Raw genomic sequence first — 15,998 nt, forward strand, 5'->3', positions numbered from 1 at the left:
CATTTCACGAGATTTATGATCACGCAAAAACTTGGAGCATTTATTGAACATGCAAGGGTGCCTGAAGCTGTCAACATCACAAATGCTAAAAGTTATCGACAAGTCAACTGGAAAAGTAATATTTTCTCTAGAATTTTAAAAACATATCTTTGATTATTCCGTTTTACTAACGTTATATCTTGTCCAAACATTTTTCATATTTGTAAGAATTTTGATTTTGCGGAGAAAATATCCCAAGAATTTTTGAAGGTTTTTTGATATAGAAAAAATAAATTTATTTTCAAAGCACTTGACAAAGATGACAAAACCGATATGAAGAAAAAACAAATAAAAAATGAGCCGAAGTTTCTTCGGCTCAATCGAGTTTTCTGTACAGCGTTTAATGCCTTATGAAATTCTCAGCCGCAACCCACGAAACTCTCTGCCACGGCCCATGAAACTCTCAGTCGCGACCCATGAAACTCTCAGCCACGACTCGGTGGTGCTGTGTGTTGTTGGTTCCTATAGCGGTGCCAGAAGCACGATCATGGCTAACTTTAACCTTAAATAAAATAAAAACTACTGAGGAGGCTAGAAGGCTGCAATTTGATATGTTGGATAACTGGAGGGTGAATGATCAACATACCAATTTGCAGCCCTCTAGCCTCAGTAGTATCTAAGCTCTGAGGGCGGACAGAAAAGGCTCAGACTGACGGACAAAAAGGCCATCCCAGTAGATTCCTTTTACAGAAAACTGAAAAAGGATAAAAAGATGTTTCATAATATATCCTCGATTAGTGAATAATCTGTCGCCTTTTCATACAGGACTGGACCCTAGGCACTATCTGACAAAATAAACTGCATCGTCAAATCATATCAAGCAAATTAGCAAACATGAATGACAAACCGGATAAGAGAAGTGGAATTTTACGTATTCCTAAACCAAATAGGCAAACATATGAAAATTCAAAGATTAAATCCAAGGGCTTTACAGAGAACTTAACAGCCTGTTCGTCCAGAATCAATCAATATTTGAGTGATTTTAACACTTATGCTAATTCCTTTGAAACATTCATTACCCCGACCAATTGACCACTAGCTATCTTGAAGTCTGCCTTGCTGATTCAAGCTTCTTTCTAATGTTTTGAAATCTGGGCAGCATCTTTCGCAGTCTACAAAGTGATCCATAATATTTAATGCCATGCGATCAAAACGGGACTTCAGTCAACAGGAGGAGCACCGTCTCTCCACACCTCGTACTGGAGGATCTTCTTGAGATAAATAAAGTTGCTGCAGATTCTGACTGAGAGCCGTCGCTTACGGAAAGTAGTCTGCAGATTTTCTAAAGACGAGATATGCCACTCTCATGAGGCAAACTTATCACAAACTGTACAACAGGCTTTATTCTTAAATTCTGCTCTGCTACTTTCGTATTTCAAAAGATAATGAGTTCCTGATATTTTGCCCATTTATCGTCCTGCTCGTCTTAATTTATCCAGATCTCTCTGTCTTGGATAGCCATACGAGTTGTAAGTATGCATAAAGTACTATGTGCATTGCTTTGAATTTCATTCATGATTAAAGATCAGTTGAACCACACAATCATACGGTATCAGAATAAGATAAAAAAAAAAGGATTAACATTGCACGTAAATGAATTGAGGGATTTTAGCTCGTTTTACTCTCAAAGCCACCTTGCCTGAACGAAATGTCTAATTTTTGCAATAATCTAACAACAATATGAACAATTTTAACTGAAACGTACCAGTGATCTGTGGAGTAAGCAGAATTCACTTGCTAAAGCCACTTCACTCAAGTTAAACGTGAGGAATTCGACACGTGTACTAAAAACGCTTTCCGCCTGACCCCTGAAAGGCAGCCTCCGTCCTCTGGCAGAAAACGCCAGTGGAAGAAGCGCCTTCAGAATGGCTGCATCACCTGAATTTCGACAACCAAATCCCGAGAATCTTTCGGTTCCCAACTTTTAATTCAGCCTTCGCGCTAGCATGCAGTTTCCTCTTAACTGCCTCACAATCATGATGTTCATGCACTGGTATGAATGTGTGTTTGTCTATTTGAACGTGTGTGCAATAAACATGGTGTGTCTGATATCATAACTAAGTTTTTCGATTGAAGAAATATTTTTACCATAATGAATTCAAGTTTCATGGAAGAGGGAAAAATACCAAGTGGATGAAAGTGTCATTTGGCACATTTTATGCATATCCTATGCCTGAATGAAAGGCTAACTCGCATCTGCAACAGCAAGCGACGGATGATCATCTGGATTGTCACTGGTGATATTTTTTCTGACACGAACAGTATTAGTGATCACAGCCGTTAGGCCTCTTTCACTACACTTTATGACAGTGGTTCTTGACCTTTTTATTACCACGCCCCCTCCAAGAGTTGCTCCTTCCCTCCACGCCCCCCTTGCATCTGTGAGTAAAATCCCCACCCAGATTTAAAGGAAAATAAAAAAAAAGAGAAAGAGAAGGTGTTTCGAGGGATAGGGAGGGAGGGAGGTAAATAATTACAAAACATGTCCAACAAGTCTAACCAGAGCAGTAGACGTATAGTATAGGCGATATTTTCGCATTTTTTCATAAACTTCTGAGTATTAGATCCTCACTCTTGTGAAGCGAATAACAAATGTAGTTAGTGAATCTTTAATTTTTCTCTAGAGCTCGCGCCTCCCCTGGAAATTGCTGACGGCCCCCCAGGGGGGCGCACCCCATGTTGATAACCACTGCTTTATGAGAACTGTGGAATGAGTCATGACCCATCCAACCTGTGAGCCACGCTGGGAAAATATTTAACTCATTCTGAATTAATTGGTACTACTGCACCTTCCAATAATCGCTAAGAGTTTTGACTGTATGATCGAATAGATTACATTAGATTCAGTATTTTTACAGAAAATTACCTACTGCAAATAGCGTAATGTTTTGTAACTGTATTGGCGAAATCGTTAGGTCTGTTTTTTGTAATACCGTGACGCCCTTTTTTCTCGCGGCGTCAGTGATTTGGGACAAAAAAATTCAACATTGAATGGAAAATGATGATTAATTTCAGATTGTTAGGATTCAGGAAAAGTCTGACAAGGCTATTTACGAAGTGACATGTACCGCAAGCACGGTTGGAATAGGCATGTTACGACAGTTAGCCATAATCGTGCTTCTGGCAACGATATAGGATAGGCCACCACCGGGCCGTGGTTAAAGTTTCATGGACTGCGGCTCATACAGCATTATACCGAAACCACCGACAGATAGGTCTATTTTCGGTGGCCTTGATTATACGCTGCAGCGGCTGTAAAAAAAACTCGATTGTGCCGCAGAAACTTCGGCGCATTTTTTACTTGTTGACTTTTAAGCTATTTAATACCCATATAGGGTATGCTGACGCACTTGACATGCAAAGTTTGCAGTCTCCAGTCATCGAAATCAGTGACATCTCCCGCACACACACACATTAGCAGCTGACAAGGAATGTGGATCAAGAGTGAATGAATTATGATCCCCGATTCAACTAATCTACTCATGGGGGCATTTATGGACAAGTCAGTAAGGACTAATATTTTTTCGTTTTCATAGTGAGAAAATGTTTCTGATAAACTATCCGCATTGTAGGAAAGATGGCTAAAACTGACAAAAAGTAACAATTTGTGGACATTTTATTAATTTCATAACATTTTGCCCAGCGTCGTTCAAATGTGCAGTTTATTTTGAAAAGTAACAAAATGTTGCGTTCGTAACATGACTGGCAGCACAGTTAGTTGCACCTACAGAGTTCGGTTGGGGTCACCATAGAGTTCTGTTAAAAATTTATTTATTAAAATCATAGATGGTACTCTGTTCATCTTTTTCTTTATTTGCTCATAGGTCCTTTACATCTGTGTTTTTTCATACTTGAACAGCTTCATTTATATCTTTTCACATCTCTGATGCAAAGAAAAATTCGTAAGAGGTATTCTGATTTTTAGATATTTTCTTAACCTAATGAGAGTTGTGATGTGAGTGTTAAGTTGGCATGCATAATTGTAGAAAGTTTAGCGTTCATAAACTTTTAGTTGTTGTTTTCACGTCGATATTTTCCTCGATCTAGCGATCGTTACTCCGTTTCGTGTTCAGAAAATTCTCGGTCTTATGAGAATGCAGTATTTATATCTTGCTGATTTTTCCTTTGTTTTCATTTGAGTTACTGACTTTTTCTCCTTGGATTTGTTTCGTGCCCTCAGCATCTTGAAGCTGAAAATAGGACTAGCTGGTCGATGAGATGGTTTTCCCACCTCAGTGGTCATTCTGGTTGTCGGTCCATGGCTATCGTTTCTGATGACATCTTATGCCCTTTACATTTTCTAATGTGCTGCTTCTCTATTTTGTAAAAAATTACACAGACCGATTATGATATCCTCACCCCAGACGCATTGCATTTAATCCATCGTTCCTTGAAAGATTCCTGGGGCTATTGGTTCTTTATCGTGCAAATACGATTACAAGACTGTTTTCTGGGATGTAAGATATATCATTTACCATCATTATTTAACTTTTATGCTTTTCCATAAACCTTTTCCATCTCTCTTGATTTTATTGAATGTTTTCTGTTGCTATAATCTCTTTGTTTTTATTTCATTCATTACTCTCTGCTGAATTATTGAAGAGAAAGTCTTATACGCCCCAACATAGTTCATTTAAACAGATTATTTTTCATTGCTGCCTTCATATATATGACTCTTCAGAACAGAAGGAACTTTTTTAAAAAAATTTTAAACATTTGTCTGTCTTTTACATAGTACGGATACCGAGCAGTTCACATGGGGTCTATTCTCCTCGCCTTGATTGGCTGCATGCGTGCCGCGATCAAACGACTCAACATAGTCCGGATATCTGACTTGCCCATAATTGCTTTTCTTTCTTCTGCATGACTCTCCTCAACGTTCCTTTCAAGCAGCCAGGCGAGGACCGTCTTTTGAGCCCAGCATCACTGGAACCATAATGTTGTTTGAAAACGCCGTCAAAAGATAAGTCATTCAATGGTGTCCGGCCAAGGTTAGTTAAGCAGAAGTAGGGAAGGAGCACAGCAAGGCTGGCCTCTGAAATGGAAGTAGGTACTAAGGTAAGTTACTAATAATATATGTATGCTGGCATATATATTACTTTTCTTCTATATGACGACTTTATTTACAGTACAGGGAATTTACCAGGAGAGAAAGCAGCCCATATTTTAGGAGCTTGTGCTTCAACTGAAAAATAATATGTTCATTTTTCATCATTGAATAATTTGTTCTGTTCATCGCAGGTTTGCCCACGGTCGCAGCCCACAAGGCAGTTGACGACTAAATATGAGAGTAAATGGGATCCGAGGATACACACTGCTCCTCCTTCATCACTTACTGGCTCAAACAGAAGCGCAAATCCAAAATTTTTCTTGGAAGAAGACAGGTACGTCTCTCTCTCTCTCTCTCTCTCTCTCTCTCTCTCTCTCTCTCTCTCTCTCTCTCTCTCTCTAAGGATGTGCGTTTGGATGAAGTAAGATTGAGTGCACTCTCAAGGACTGGTTTTTCTATACAGTGCTGTCTTGCCTATCAGACATCAAAGTATCAACCTAGGTAATTTTGTTTGGGTTGTATTTTTTTTCTCTGCACGTTCTTCTGCGTCTCATTCCAGTAAAGAAAATAATACGTTCTGGCACAGTAATCAGAACAAGTTACTTGCTGAAAATCACACAGACAAAAAGATTAAGCTGTTGTGCGTTCTCTGTTCCTGCAAACGTAATGTGCTGTACCTGAGATGTCATTTCTCGAGCAAGCACTTCATCTCAGTCATAAAGGAGACGGCTACATAATTTCCTAATGACTCGCCACACCTGGTAAAAGGTGAATTCTTCGTTGACGAGTTGATGTAAATAATCGCTCTAAACGGAGATCAATCCGTATTAACGTCAAGACCACTGTTGTCGTAAGATGCTTCATATCCTTTGAAAAGTAACGCCCGAATGAAGTAAGACGAGACCAGCTGGAAACTTTGACTTTCTTATTGATGAATTGGAATGCCTGACTGACATCAGCCGAAAGGAAGAGACTAGGAAGAAACTGTTCCGTGTCTTGTTTTTCTTTTAGTGACGACTGGCTTTGTCTGTCTGGAAGCGAGATTACATTAAAACTAATCAGCGGGATATTGTCCTTTTTGCTCCAATTCACTGCCTTTGTTATTCATTCGAGTGTGGATGAGTATCCAGGATTTTATTTATTATGTATGGAAAACTACAAGTTCCTACTGCCGGTACTAGTAAATTGCCATGGAGGAGGTTGACAAGTTCTGACTTAAAAGGACAATGACACTCGAACTGCATAAGTGTAGATTTAATGTCATCGCTCATCAAATACTCATTCTGCAATGAAATTGGCACCAGAAAAGAATGCAACTAATAGTAACTCTGAATCTTGTTCGTTAAAATTAGACTTTTCATCCTCTTAAATATTTCTTCTTGCCATTGTCCCTTATGGTAATTTCGTTTCATCATGCTGACAATATTCTTCAAGATAATCGTCTAACAGAGTGTATACTAATGGTGACAGTATTTAGTGGTATTATTTAAAAAGAAAATAGACAATTTCCATTTATCACACAGTTTTGCACCTCATCAAATTCTTGTTAGCAATGATACCATGGAGATGTTGTATCGGTAAGTACTGATTTCTGAAGTTCATTGGGTGGAATATTCTTGTAAAGCTGCTGCTGCTGATGCCTTGGAGTTCCATAGTTTTAGTTTACTCGAACTGATTTAGATCCAGGTTCTAAGTCTCACTTTAATTTAACCCCTGAAAGTGTCCAATATTTGTGGCGTGAATGAATGTATTAGCGTATGGCAATATTAAGCATATATAAATTTTTCTTATTTATTAATTGTTTCTTTTTAATCCGAGAAAACTTCAAACTTTTTTATCGACTGTTTTCTAAGTCTATCGATTTAACCCTCCATATTGGTGAATGGTACCTTTCTGTTTTTAATTTTTTTCTTATTCATTAATTGTTTCTTTTAATCCGAGAAAACTAAACTGTTTTTGTCGACCTACTTGGTGATTCACCCTTGAAAACTGGATGACTAATGAAAGAGAACAGTAATTACCAATTCTTTAAAACAAGTAATTAGGTCATTATTGTTCTCTTTCGTTAGCCATCTACATCGTAAACCACATGAACTGCGACCAGTCTGGCTCAAGGATAAAAACGGAGAGAAAGGTCCTACTAATATGGAGAGCAATACGCTGAAACCTTCTCCCGTTTTGTGGTGACGAACTGAGAGCCCCGTTTGATTTTCCAGGTCCGGGAAGGCGCATCACTGCAAGCGGTGCAGTCCTGTTCACCTTCCAGTATCAGACGTACATCCTTTGTTCGAGGAGATGCTCATTGATTCCCGAGTGTTTGTCCTTCAACTACGGAGGTGATTTTCCAGATATGACGTGCTGTTTTAAAAATCATTGTATAGGAAATTCAAGTCAGTATTTAATTTTCAACTTTTAATGTCGACTTCTTATTAATTACGTGAAGTTAAGTGAATACTTCGTGATTGAGAGGGAGAGGAAATGAACTGATTACGTGTTCAGCTGAGATATGCGGCCTAATTACTTCACAAAGCAGCGGCAATCTCGATTCAGAGTTATCACTTCGAAAATAAAACGTTAGCAACAGTTGATCAACATTGGGAAATCGCTTTTCATAGTAACTGAATTCTATGAAATTTAAAAGCAATTTGCACTATTAAACCAGATGGATAACTCTTTCATGAATTTATTTTTAAAATATATTAGGGCATCTGGAAGGCTATAAGGCTAACGGGGTTTGAACTTTCATCTATCTCTACTTTTGGTAGAACAAAAAAAATGACCAGATCCATCTTCAGTCATTCTACTTCTCACCATCTATCAAACTGGTTTTCTATCTACTTTGAACAAATAAAAAATCTGACGAACACTTTTCTTCAAAAATGTTGTCTCTACCAAGTGTATTTGTGCAGACATTTCTTAGGGAACGTTGTCATGCCAACCATTGAGCCCCGTTCCAACCTCACTTTCACAACAAGTCCATTCTCAATAACCTTAGGAAATAAATCTATGCTCGCAGAGCCATCTCTTTATCTGTCACCTACATTTTTTAAACCACCTGCCAACACTGCTCTTTCATGCTCTCGGAATATAGCAAGGCACACAATATGGAAACCCTCTCTCAAAAAACCTTTCACTCACATTCTTTTCCATTCCTAGATTATACGCGCTGTCACGACTTTCTCCCTCACCACGCTGAGTCTAACCCACACAGTCAGTCTCAAACTCATGCATTTGCACTCTCTCACCGATTTTCAGATTCTCCCTGATACCACTTGCTCTATAGCAGACCTCACATAGTTCTACACCTTGCAACTATCCCAAACAAGTTCATCCATTTTTCTTGGAAAGATCCAGCTTCCTTACCTTAAATAAGTCATCAACCCTCGATTTTTTCACAGCACAGGCACGTACATTCAAAACCCCCATGGTACATTATCCATTTACTCATCTAATTTTGTGTAACATATATATAGTAAGGAGCTGCAATTCTCCTTTCGCCTTGCCATTTGGTTGCTCTCTCACCATGTAGGGTATGAGCATGCAATAATTATCTCCGACCATTCTAACGGTGTGGAAATGTGATGGCCATTGACTTCATGAGCAGCGGCTCATTAGCCATTTTGGGATATTTCTTCTCTCACGATGGGACTGGTGGCTGGCAGACACAATCCAGGGGAATAAAGAAAAGAGCCTCTCATTTGCCCGTTGGACTGAACCCCAACAGTTGTGAATTCCCTCGCCCGAAACCTGAGAAGAGATGTCACGCTGTTATTCATAGTAGCAAAGTTTTTGAACTCCCTCTTACCTTGAACAAAATTAAACATAAAGTGGCTTATGGGATTTACCTGCCTATTTCAACACCTTGATGTTCCTCAAGGTGAAAATTTCGGTCTTTATATAAAAGTCTCAAGATATAACCTAAAACGAGACCTCCTACCCTGGGTACTTCCTGACACCCCATGCAGCGGCATGCGTGCAGGCCCACCTTCTACCTCAAGAGCCAGCCAACCTCCCAAGGCGAGTGCCAGCCCATCCCCGCAGGCCAACCCTCTGTCCTCCTTAATGATCATCTCATTCATTTCCTAAATTCGTCAGTAGCCATGGATACATCAGATATAACTTCATGGAATATTTCTGGCCTCAAGAGGAACATTCTTCCCCTAGACACGTTCTGCAAAAACTTCACAGGCATCATTGCATGACAAGAAACGCTCCAATGGCCACGTGACCTTGCCATCTGTGATTCAGTGCATGAAGACTTCAGGGCTTTCTCGACCTCACCGATGCAAATAACAGATCACATCGTAACTGGTCGCCTAAAAGAGGGCCAATCTTTCCTGCGGCACAAATCTTTAGACAATTTAGTGAATGTGACGACCTCTAGGTGTGATAGAGTGCCGAGTCTTCAAGTGACAGTAGGGGACTCTAAGATCCTAATAATTAATGTTTATATGCCCTGGGAAAAGAACGATAATTTTGATCAACACTGCATGATCCTAGGGGAGTTACACAGCATTATTCACGATTCTAGTGCTGATCATATTTGTATAATTGGGGATCTTAATTCGCATCCCATAAAATTTTATAAAGAACTTCCTCCCTTCTGTCAAAATCACACTCTCCAAATTAGCGACGTAATGGTCCTCCCTCCATCTTCCTATACCTACGTACAAAATAGAATGGACACAATTACAACCTCCTGGCTTGACCACTGCATCACGTCTTCACACCTTCATGATTCAGTTGTGACCAGCAACGTTCGCTACGACCTTGCAACAAGGCTACGATCACATCCCCTTGCAGGTGTCATTCAATGCCCCATCCCTCCCTACCATGAACCCTAGATTTTATAAAAGATCAGCAGAAATCCAGATCCTTTAGGGTGACCACGGAAAATAGGTTGCAGCCAATAGTTCAACCGGCAGGCTTTGCACTAACCCAAACCGTAGAAATGACCGCCACGGGAGAGATATTGAGGAATTCTATTCGAATATAGTATCCGCTATGCTTGCTTCCAGCAGGAATTTTATTCATATTATTCATATGTATATATATATATATATATATATATATATATATATATATATATAATAATATATAATATTCTTTATTTCATATATATATATATATATACATCATAATAATAATGATATTCTTTATTTCAGCTCAGGGCCATAAACATGGAATATACAAAGTACAGACAATACAATACACACAATATGCAATGATAAAAATGATAGCCAGCGATATCCACACAGGTGCCTCAGTAGTAGTAAAAAATATTATTCATAATAATGGTAATGGCAGTAATAATATTGGGAATAATCGTAAAAAAATATTAAAAAATGATAACAATTGATAAACAAATTACATACAATTAATTTCCAGCTAGTGACCTTTGGTGATTACGGAAGTCAGGTCCAGAATGCTAAATGAGACAAATGAAAAAAGTATATCTCAATAATAATAATAATAATAATAATAATAGAGTCTGCAGATAACACTTTATTATTTAATATTTAATATATATATATTTATATATAATATAATTATATATATATATATATATATATATATATATATATATATATATATATATATATATATATATATATATATATATATCAGCGTGTGTGTGATCACGACGATCACATTTGTAAGTGATATTTATTTATCAAATGCTTTTACCGCCAAGCACTATGCCTAAGTCTTTAAGTCTTGAAATCTATGCTTCGTATTACGTGTAGGCCTTGAGTTTTCTGATAGATGGGAATCGAAAGTTTTCCTCTCTACACGCATTGTACGTTACAGGTATAATAATAATTCTTCCCTTTTCAGGTCCCACGCGTACATGCGAGTTGCTCAACACATCGCCCATTACGTCAGGTCTATCATCCGCTGCCAACCAGACTGACTGGGACATTTTCACGTACACTCAGCCAAAAAAGGTTAGCGCCATTTACTCTCGTTCCTGACTTGTCAGTTTTGAGGTTCGACTAGAAACTAGTTCGCAAACCGTTCATGAAAACCTGGAATCATTTACTTCGTAGTTTTTTGTATGGGTCATGATTTTGCAGACTGTTCGAAAAGTTTTACAACGGTGGGTGCAGTAGTCATATTCTTTAACTATAATTAATTTGGTATAAGTAGAGAGTTTATCCATGCTTACAAAACTGAGATGCTTAATTCCAGTTAAGGCAAATGCTTATTTTTATGATGGTATTAGATGATACGAAATTTGGAAAATTCTCTAGAGCAGGAGACCAACTGGGTCATCCAGCATGACAACTGATGCTCAGTCCCCGACTGACTTAGTCGTTACTTTATGAAAAGGATGGAAAAAATAAGGTCGTTACTTTATGAAAAGGATGGAAAAATAGGTCCCGAGTGTTAAGTGACTACCATTAAACGGAATAAATGAAATATCTAGATACATTAATTTGACTGGAACCATTCTATCCTTCGTAATATTTCGTGGCCAATCGTACCCACTTTCTTAACAATAAATGTAAAAAAACATAACAATTATTTGCGCAAGAAAACATTGTTTGTTTTACAAGTTTAATCTATGCTTACAGTATAAAAACAGGAGTTTTCGCAGTTACCCAAAATTTGCCAATAAGAAATGGTCAGTTGTTAGACCTTCCTGAATTGTCTGTTTCTCAGAACAGCGAGAACTTCTGGGTATCTTGTCATCTAGATTGGCCAGGGCTTCTAGGTACCGATGCAGTGTTTGACTGCGGATTCAGTAATGGTATACAACACTTAAACCTGTTTCGGAATTCTAACTTTTTCGGCAAAAAAGAAAAAAAAATAATCAAAGGGTTCAAGACACCCTGTGAATGAAAGTCTAATAGACATAATTCTAGGCTCAATCAGTTCCCAGAAGCCAGGAGACGTAATATCTAAACATGATTTTTTTTGGGTGTTCTTAGTGTCCTCAAGGTGCTGTTCCGGTAACGTATGATATTCCCCGAAACCAACAAGGACCAACTGTGGAAGGATATACCTGTACTGCTCATGCCTGGATTTTGCAACAGCTTCAGACGGGAAAAACTGGTAGGAGGGCAGGAAGAGGTCTTTCTGTTTGTTCTTGCATTTAGCCCACATTGCCACAGTAACGGATAGTTATGTAACGGGAAAAGAATATATCAAAGAGTGCACTTTTTGCAATTGCACCTATATATAGGTAGTTCTTGAAATCCTTTGACCGCGACCTTGACTAAAGCTGAAATAAGCAGGACTTTTTCTCATTTCATTGAAATTGGACAAGCCATGTTTTTTTGCATTTCATTTGGATTTATGCAATTGCACCCATGCATGCATACATTCTCTGCATACTACATACAGAAGCAAGCTAATGAACTCATTCAGATTCATGATATAACCTTGAATCTATAATTGTCTCACAGTTCATCAGTTAGATTATTATTGACCCACAGGCTGTCATATGGTTTTGTATGGAAACACGAACTTCCCGGGATATGACTCTCCTACCTACAATAAAGTCTCCAAGCCTTATCACGAAGCATTTAGAAACTGCCACCTCAGCAGCTGCGTGGGCACAGTTTGCGATGGAACCCTGAGTAAGTCTCGGCGAATTTAGTCCATGTCTGCTATATGGGAGCTCTGTTATAAAACGGATGCTAATTATTTCTTCGACATCACATCACTCTTCAGTGATACATCTTAGAATCGAAGCGCGTGGCTTCTGATGTATTCATTTGAATGTAGGAATACTTTTGGTAAAGAGTATTTTTGCATTCGTAATTAATGAAAGCGTACAGTGTTCATTCTTCGTTTGCAGCATTTTAACCGTTCCATAATTTTCTCCTGAACAATTCTCTTTCTTTTCTTTTCTTTTCTTCTGCAGATTTATGCTGGCTGAAAATTAAGACAGAAGAGGAAACGGGGCAAAATAGGAGTTCTTACCCAAGCTATTATTTCTGGAAGGCTGTCTGCAAGTGAAGCCATGGTATCTAGAGAGAACACGCTTCAATTAGCCTGCCAGACCATATATATACGGTGGCTTTGCAAATATGTTTTCTCAGAATATGGACGTATGGACGTATACAGAGAGTTACCCGTCTCTAGTGCAAAGTAAAACTTTAGTATGATAACATCGGTGAATAACTCATTCAAAGATGGTTTTTAAGTATGCCCAGGACACCTAGAATTAACACTTGAAGTCACCCACAAGTGTTGCTGGGAACATCACAGCCTTTTGCTTATCTTAGAACTTCAAATGTTTGTCCTATGAGTAGGTTTGATATCAGGGCAACAGCATAGAAATTAGATGATGTCCTTAGAAACCAAGTTTTTTTTTTTTTTTTTTTTTTTTTTTTTTTTTTTTTGCTAAAAGATGACCGGTACTAGACCGGTACTAGACCGTTCAGTATTCTGTCTTTCTGTACCGTCATGAGTTCCGCTTTTCTCTAGCGTAGACATGAAGACGGTACTACTGATCCTGCTGTTAATTATAATCATCATTACCATCAATGTGTGGAGGACAATTCTTAATGTCCTTCATAATAAGAATTAAAAGAATATTTTTCGCAAGGAACAATATCCGCATGGCTTCTACTGGTTAGAAATCAAATGTCTCACATTTTTCGGTAAGTATCGTCATAACTCCACTTCGGCAGGTTGTCAACGAAATGCACGTTTGCCAAATTTATATGACTTTCTAACACTTGCTTCTTTTGGAGCGAGTATTAATTCTGGTATACTTTTAATTTCAGTTGAAGTTAAATAGAAAAATGAGACAACTTCCGATTAATCGACTGGCATATGGAACACCATACTGTTTCCACCTCAAGGAAGTCGGAATGCCAAAACATGAATAAACCACGATTAATAAATAAAGCAGAAATACGTATTCAGTCTGAAAAGATCTAAGGGGCTTCACTTTTATCTATGGTTTATATACTGATTTTGAGCTTTGACCCGTGAACTGGACCATCGAAGATGTTAAAGGAATGTTCTTCCCCAAATATCAGTGCTGAATATGGCTCCTGAATCTACAGCTTTAGTTCTGAAGTCCGAAGGCCGATTCAGGTTATAAACTGCGAGTGTTTTCATCACTACTTTTCTTATTAACTACTTAGAAATAGTTCTGTTATGTAAGAGATATGATTAAATAATGGTTACTTCAATGCACGATGGTTATAAAAGTACGAGTCGTAATCATAGCTTGCATACGACTTACGTGAAAATAAGAAGCGTCTTCGAGAAATGAAGGAAATGAAAAATAACCTGCTTTGCACCCTAGAGCTGAAGGTCACCACCTCCTCAACATCACTTGGGTAGAAATGCTTTCTTGAATCACCCGGACTCAGCAACTCGGCAGATGAATCCAGGCATGCCGAGATCATAACCATTTTTCCAGAAATGAATAAAACTGCTCAGTTCAGTCAATTTTTCCGTTGTTGATAAAAAAAATCAGCTCTATCTGCGTAGATATATATTTCAGATAAAACACTAAAAAGTAAAGCAGAATCTATTACAAGTAGTCTGCAAACAAAGTAAAATTCAAAGCTAGGGGACTACATTCAACTTCCATTGGTCAAAAAATTCAAGATATTTAAACATATATTATATATATATATATATATATATATATATATATATATATATATATATATATATATATATATATATATATATATATATATATATATATATATATATATATATATATATATATATATATATATATATATATATATATACATATATATATATATATATATATATATATATATATATATATATATATATATACATATATACATATATACATATATATATATATATATATATATATATATATATATATATATATATATATATATATATATATAATCAGTAAAGTACAAACGTCCTTTAATATTCAATTCATGCTCTACCTGAAATAATAAATTTTCATATATGTTACTGAAGGGAATTATTTAGTTGATAATAAGTTCGTCGTCCCGTGGGCTCGAACCAACGATGAACTCAGGACCAGAATTAAAGCGTGTAGTCCTGAGTTCTTGTCCTTCGTTGGTTCGAGCCCACGGGACAGCTTATCAACTAAAAATTTCTTCGTAACATATTATATGAAAATATTTTATTTCCGAGGTAGAGCTAATTGATATTAAAGGACGTTTGTAGCTTTACTGTTTGTATATGAATCACGGTGATGTGATAAAAGTCATTCATATATATATATATATATATATATATATATATATATATATATATATATATATATATATATATATATATATATATATATATATATATATATATATATATATTTATATAATCATGAAGCTACAAATGTGCTGGAGTATCGATAGAATTATCACCAAAGGAATTTATAAGTGATAAATGGATTGGTACTGCCAGGTCGATCCCACCCACACAGAACTTATCCAGCAACCCAGTCGACGTTCTACCACTGAGCTTGATAGCTCAGTGGTAGAATGCCGACTGGAGTTAGCTCAGTGGTAGAACGTCGACTGGAGTTGCTGGATAAGTTTTGTGTCGTGATCACGACCGCAGTACCAATCCATTTATCACTTATAAATTCCCCTTCGTGATAATTCTATCAGATACTCATGAATTTGATATTAAGCGGCATTTGTAGCTTCATGATTGTATATAAATCACTGTGTGATAAAAATCTCATATATAATATATATATATATATATATATATATATATATATATATATATATATATATATATATATATATATATATATATATATATATATATATATATATATATATATATATATATATATATATATATATATATATATATATATAATGTTATATATATGTATATATATATATATATATATATATATATAATATATATATATATGTGTGTGTGTGTGTGAATTTATTTATATATACGT

General features: G+C 36.8%; 1 protein-coding gene across 1 annotated transcript in view; it reads left to right on the forward strand.

Moving 5' to 3' along the window:
- Positions 1-14,662, forward strand: part of LOC136834464 (oocyte zinc finger protein XlCOF6-like) — a 101,204-nt gene extending 86,542 nt beyond the window's left edge. The window contains exons 7-12 of the mRNA XM_067097068.1: positions 5,281-5,423; positions 7,306-7,425; positions 10,928-11,037; positions 12,025-12,148; positions 12,532-12,675; positions 12,963-14,662. The gene's annotated coding sequence lies outside the window, so the exon portion shown is untranslated. The remainder of the gene's footprint in view (positions 1-5,280; positions 5,424-7,305; positions 7,426-10,927; positions 11,038-12,024; positions 12,149-12,531; positions 12,676-12,962) is intronic.
- The last annotated feature ends 1,336 nt before the right edge of the window (positions 14,663-15,998 follow it).

Source organism: Macrobrachium rosenbergii, chromosome 53 (genome assembly GCF_040412425.1).
Source record: "Macrobrachium rosenbergii isolate ZJJX-2024 chromosome 53, ASM4041242v1, whole genome shotgun sequence".
Lineage (NCBI taxonomy): Eukaryota > Metazoa > Arthropoda > Malacostraca > Decapoda > Palaemonidae > Macrobrachium > Macrobrachium rosenbergii.